General features: G+C 36.9%; 1 long non-coding RNA gene across 1 annotated transcript; it reads right to left on the bottom strand.

Annotated features, from left to right (window-relative positions):
• Positions 1–407: 407 nt before the first annotated feature.
• On the bottom strand, positions 408–4,438 carry LOC108698298. The gene is made up of 4 exons (XR_005963619.1): positions 3,866–4,438; positions 2,567–2,717; positions 1,514–1,593; positions 408–1,041 (listed from the first exon to the last, which is right to left on the bottom strand). It is a non-coding gene; the product is annotated as an uncharacterized LOC108698298 (long non-coding RNA).
• Positions 4,439–6,909: the final 2,471 nt, after the last annotated feature.

The following is a 6,909-nucleotide window of genomic DNA, read 5'->3' as shown; positions in this document are numbered from 1 at the left end:
CCAATAAAAAGATTGTTTATATATCATATCAAAGGGAGTGCTGGTCTGTGAAGCATTGGTGTATACAAAATTTGCCGTGCACCCCTGCCTTTATCAAAATTGATCTTGGAGTGCGGATACTCATTTGGAAGACATATATATATATATATATATATATATATATGTCCCACAGTGCCCGCACTCACTCTCAAGTGAAGCCAGAGGTGCACGATCAATTATTTGTCATAGGTGAAGAAGCAGGAACAGCACTCTCTGTTATTTGTAATAACAGCATTCTGGATTTATGAATCGGACTGTGTTACCCCCAAAGGATTAAATGTACAATTGCAACTGAACTGGTTTTTAACTTGAAGTGAAATATTCCGAAACCATCTGGTAAGGCTTCATTCAGCAGAAGTATTACATCAAAATGACTTTATTTGTTTCATTCCACAGGAATAAATACAATGTGTTTCTCTGCACGTGACATGAACAACTTCTGAATCTGTAAGAGGCATAGTTACATTGTTGCTATGTATGGAATGATTTTCTTCCTTTTTTAATATGGACACTGCTACACTTGCCCAGAGCAATACACTGACACCTGGTGGTGTGAAGTATTATAACACATTGACTAAAGCGAAAAGAAAATAAATGAACTTTATATTTCACATGTGGTGAGGGTATTTAAGTTGTTACACTCACAATGCACTATATCCTTGAAAAAGGTCTCCATGTGGGAACGAAACGTCGGATAAAATGCCACTTAAACCACAATATCACAAATAACAGAGAGTGCTGATCCTGCTAAAAACATTGGTACATATTACACTAGAGCACTGGTTGCAACTACCGCATGGATACATGCCATTCTATAAAGGTGCCAATAGTCTCTGAGGATTTACTTTTGTGGTACACAAATCCAATTTCACCAGTCTGTCTCTAGACTGCGTGGTCGCTTATATGACATAAGTGGAGGTTCCGAGAACTCTGAGATATCCGAGTAAGCTTTCCTTAGCAACGGCCAATGTTGCTATTCGTCTGACTCGTAAAAACTGCGACCTACAGAGAAAGGAAACATTAGCTTTAGGGTACGCACTCTCGTACCGCAACAAATTGATCTGTAGGTTTGATAAACAAATCCGTGAACAGATGTTCCCCTTTCTGATACACCCTAGTGTCTAAAAATTTAACTGATTCCTCACTGAACATAACTGTGAATTTTATCGAGGGGACACAGTTATCTAAGTGTTCCTTGAATGTTTGAAGGGATCCAACATTACCCCCCCCAAATTACCAACAAATCATTGATGTAGCACCACCACTTAGAGGTCTCCGATGAAGTATGTCTATACGAAACGCGTCAGACCATAAACTGATGTAATTCTTTTTAACTAATGTTTAAATAAAAGTAATTTTTACTGAAAAATCGAAGCGACCAATCTGTGACCCTGGAAGTGCGCTCCCATATTTTGGGATTCTGCACCACCACTTAATGCAATGTTCCTTGAAGAGATCTTATACATAAACATACTCGTTCTCAAATATGTTGGCATAGGTAGGCCCGACGTTGGATCCGATCACGGTACCATGTAACTGCAGATAAAAGGTGTCCTGAAAGAGAAAATAGTTTTTCTGTAAGACCAATAATTCCATAAAGAAGTCAATCTGCTGTTTTTCATATTCAGACTCCTCCAATAAGTACTGCTCCCATACCCAAATCACCCCTGGGGTATCGAAGTATACAAACTACTCATATCAAAAGCTTGTAGTAGAATCTGATCATCCCCTAAATTCAATGTCTGAATGTTACGTAGGAAATGGGAGGTATCCTTTATGTATGACTGACCCAAGGGTCAAACGGGGCCAGGACTCTATCCAGAAATATTGCTATGGTAGCAAAGATAGAATTCACACCCACTATAATGGGGCACCCAGGGGGAAAGTTTAAGTTCTTATGGACCTTGGGTAAGGTATAGAACACTGGTGTACAGGGAAAATCCTGTGTCAAATACTCCCTCAATCCTTCATTTATTACACCATGGCCCTGGTATCGGAATAAAGTCTCACTTATCAAGCCCCCATACTCTTCCGTAGGGTCCTTATCCAGACTGGCATATGTGCAGGTGTCCCTTAATTGACCCAATATTTCTTGTATGTAGTAGTCACTATCCAGGATCACCAGGGCCCCTCATTTGTCTGCCAGTTTGTAAACCACATTCCTGTCATACATCAACTCGTTCAGAGACAACAGTTCCACCTTGGTCATATTGTTACTATACCTTAATGCCCTCAGACCCTTCGGGTCCTGCGTTAACCGATCAATGTCCTGAGAAATAAGGCCAGTCACAGTCTCAACTAAATGAGATGAAGTTGGTGGTAAATACCGACTCTTTTTATGTAGCCCAAATTGCTGCACAGTAAGGGAATGGGTTACTGCTGGTGTCATGCTCTTAAACTGCACCTTAAGTCGCAGGAGTCTGTGAAACCTCTGTAAATCAATGTCTAGCATGAAAGTATCTAGCTGCGTGGAGGAATGAAGTGATAAACCCTTCTGTAACACACACACCTCAGATTGAGACAGTACCTTTTTGGATATGTTAATCACTAGCGTTTCTGCTTCTTGTGTGCTTTCTTGCTGTCCATCCCTGTCCGCTGGGTGTGAACTGCTGTGGTCCCGCCGTCCTCTCCTGCGGATCCTTCACGCTCTCCGCTGCTCCAGGGGACACTGCCCCTGTCTAAAAAAGACGATCCAGATGTATCGGTATGGCATTGCACTTACACTATAAAAATGATGTAAATCTAGTTTTCCTCAAATATTGTAATCAGAACAAACGGGCAGAACCTATTTTGAAGACACTATTAAGGCAAGCTTTGTATCATGTTCTAAAAAGTGCTACTGATCGTACCTCAAAGAAGGAAAATGAAGAAAAAAACAAGAAAATATATAGTGTAGCTTATAAATTCACACCTCAGTGTAATTGCATTCACACATTATCAATGGTGTATTCCCCAACACTATCTGAATTATTTTCAAACATATTTATACATTATCAGATATAGTGCACAGTGTTTTTAAGACAGAAAAGGCTTAGTTTAGAGTAAGTATATACCCTCATGCCAAATGGCAATGTGTCTGGTGGTTGATTATATTCACAAACACATAGAATAAGTTTCACTCATCAAGAATGTAATTGCTCCCAGCTTTCTTCCTTTGGAGTGTCGGGCTAATTGTGCGAATATTTAATGAAATTATATAAAATTATATAAAATTATTTAAAATAATTTAAGGCTCCTTGTTAGTAATAAAGAGGAGGAGTCTTAAATAATATATGCCCAACTCTGAATTCGATATCGAGCTTTCCCAATCAATTGGTACAAAGGTAAAAAATCATGACAATTATTTAATAAAATAATTGATTTATTTAAATATGAATATGACAAAAAAATTTACTTATTACTTCTTACAAAAAAATCTATTAAACACTCCCTGATATACATTCAATGATTAATCAAAAGGAAAATTGACCAATAGATATTACTTAATAAACGGCAAGCATCTACAAGATAATATATACTTTCACTTCTTAATACTTAATAACAAGGTATTATATAGATTAGAATCAAAGGAGGATTATATAACTGATTCTGATTTGCTAAGGAATTCTGTCCTTAAATTTTCTTATTTCCCCATTAAATCGTTAACTTGGATATCATATATATATATTAATGAAAAATAAAAATGGACCCAAATTAAACAGATTATTCCCAGTTTGCAATTCTGGGAAAGTCAATGTTTAGGGTATGACTATAATACACATAGGAATAATAAATATCCAAGCATACAACTTAATCGAGAAAAAGTATAACAAAAATTTATATTTACCAGATGTAGTTTTCACTGGCCTGTGATGTCACCCTGATCTCACTTTCTGGATCTTTAAAAACATCTGGTTCTTTTCTTTTTAGTTGGAGAATGAGTCTTCTTATAGTTGAGAGTCTCCAAGTAGTTTTTTAGATTTCCTTCCTTCTCTTTCTTTCTTTTTCTAGTTCTTTTCCTACAGTCAGCCCTCTTTTTCTTATCCTTCTTCCTTTTTTTAGTTCCTTTTTTAATTGCCTCTTTAGTATCCCAGTGTCTCCTAATTTATCCCTCCTTTCTGTCTAAAACTCAACCCCTGGGATTAATTAACTAACCAATTGGAACTGAAGGGTAGTCTCCAAAAGTTAAACTATCACCATTTAATCTAAATATTTAGTAAAATGTCAATCATTGACCCCTGGGCGTGATGTCCTACACTACCTGTAGATGGCACTATTGTCTCAAACATCGTGACCTAAAAATATCTAAAAAATACATAATAGCCTTTGACCTTTCTTAATTTGATGTTACACATTATTGTTGACATTGCTTCAGACTAGAACAATGCTGTGTAACTCCTTAATACCTTCAGTACACATACAATATACTTGTGAATATACTAGCCATTCAAAATTGGTCTGTCCTTGATTAATTATTACCCTCTCAAACAGGTGTGCTCTATACTGTGGATAGTTTGTAAAATCCTTCAAGGTGTTCTCATCTTATTCACACAGACACCAAGGATTATACAACCTTTGAGATTTGCTTTAAGCACAAAGGTTATACACCTGTGTTAGGAGTTTGCTAAAACATCCTTTTCAGAACAGAAGTTTCTTACCAAGTAAACATTAATTTATATAAAACAAAATATAACATTCATTACTCAACACTATATGATTAATCAAATATGCATAATATCAATCATGAATATGTATTCTATTGAGTAAAATAATCATATGTTATCATTAATAAACCTGAATATTCTTATAGTTAATATTCATCTTATTTGAAAATCCGACAAATCCCCCTTGTTTTTCTGAAATGTTTCCTATAATATGAACATTTCAGGAAAACTACTAAGGGTTTTCAAACTCTTCCTTCATCATACTCATTATGTAAACTTGATCGGCGAGATTTAAGCCATAGTTTGTCTAGAGTCTTTTTGATGATCTTCATCCAACGTATTGCCAAAATGGTGATTACAGTTAACCACCCTACTATAATTGTGATCAATAGACTCCATATATAGTTTTCCCCCCATGACCAAACAGAAGGAAACAGTATTTCGTCATCGGTTGATGAAAATTGTGGAGTATCCATGGTAATATTATGTTTTTTTTATAACCATATGGATGGTATGGCTGGGCTTATTATCCAACAAAAAATTTAAATTCCGGACTTATGGCAATCTCCTGGTTTGGAATGCATCAATGCTTCCTACCTCTCCTTCAATGTTTTAAGGGAGACGGAATTAGCGATTGTTACACTGGTTGCAAATACGTTTCCTACTACTGCAAAGATTATAGCAGCAACGATAGCAGAAATGAACCGTTTCGGTCTTTGGTTTGAAGAAAAAGGTTCTCTGATTAAAGTTTTCCGTGTTTGCTCCAGGATTTGAGTAATCCGCTTTTGTGAATATTCAATATGCAGCTGGTACCAGGTTTGAATCTCCGGTGATCGGATATTGGATACGTTGATTTGTCTTTCGATGATACAACGTGGATCTAGGCTCATATAAATCTTTTGGGATAAGATCCTCTTGTTGGTCATGATGAATCCCGCCGTATCCTGTAGCATGATCCCGGATGATGGACCTGGCATCACAATCCGCTCAGCGTGTAACTCTTTCCCCAAGATCAGGACTGCATATAAGATAGCGATCATCTGGGATGGCATCTTTGCGCCTATAGAAAATCAAAAGAAATCATTAGTTTCGGCTGTCATATATAACATGTTTCGACCTCATCATAAATTCTTTGGATTGGTATGAGTTTCCTATAACAGAGCAAGTTTCAGTTCACAGGTAAGATAAAGGATAGTTGGAAGGTAGAGAGAGCAGACATAGGCATATCATGATATAATTATCTATATACAATATTAATCTCTACTTCCATCTTTATCCGGAATTTCCAGATTCCTTGCAACTTAGCTCTCGACTTGCTCTATTTTCTGAAGCTGTGAGCTAGGATGACAAACACGTAATTGGTTAATATGCATCCATTTTTCAACAAAATCATCCCCCTTAGGAATTTTAACTTTATAAACCACAGGAGATAATTTATCAGTGATTATATATGGACCTTTCCACGAAGGTAGGAATTTCCTTTCCTTTACTTGATCCCTGGCAAAGTTATAAAGATAAACTTTGTCATCCACCTGATATTCCCTTTGAGTTGTTTTTAGATCATAGTACGTTTTCGTACTTACTGCAGCTTTCTCAATATTTCTTTGAGCAAATGCAAAAGCATGCTGTAGATGCTTGCGTAAATTTTCTATATATTGATGTGCAGTCATTGCATTCATCAAATTGTGATCTGTGGTCCTGTAAAGTAAATGTTGAGGTAACACCATTTTTCTACCTGTAATCATCTCAAATGGAGAAATTTTGGTTGCTGCACTTGGGGTAGCTCTAATAGCCATGAGAACTAATGGCAACTTCACATCCCAGTCTTTACCAGATTCCTTGACAAACTTTTTCAAAATGTTTACTATGGATTGATTGTAACGCTCTACTCCACCACTAGAAGCTGGTCGGTAAGCTATGTGTAGCTTCCTTTTTACTCCTAGAATTTCCCACATCTTGGTCATCACTTCACTGGTGAAGTAACTTCCACGGTCGGATTCAATATGCTGGGGAAGACCAAATCTGGAAAATATATGGTTAATGAGCAGTGATGCGCATACACTAGAACTGCATGTTTTACATGGCAGACATTCTCTCCATTTTGTAAACAAACAAGTTACAGTCAGCATGTATCGGTTTCCTTTTGAGGAAGTTGTTACTGGTCCAATGAAATCCATCTGAATATCTGACCATGGCATGGATATTCCTCTTTTTATCAGTGGTGCCC

This window comes from Xenopus laevis, chromosome 8L (genome assembly GCF_017654675.1).
Source record: "Xenopus laevis strain J_2021 chromosome 8L, Xenopus_laevis_v10.1, whole genome shotgun sequence".
NCBI classification, from domain to species: Eukaryota; Metazoa; Chordata; class Amphibia; order Anura; family Pipidae; genus Xenopus; species Xenopus laevis.
The sequence above is the reverse complement of the archived record's forward strand: the minus strand, read 5'-3'. Positions and strand labels throughout refer to the sequence as shown.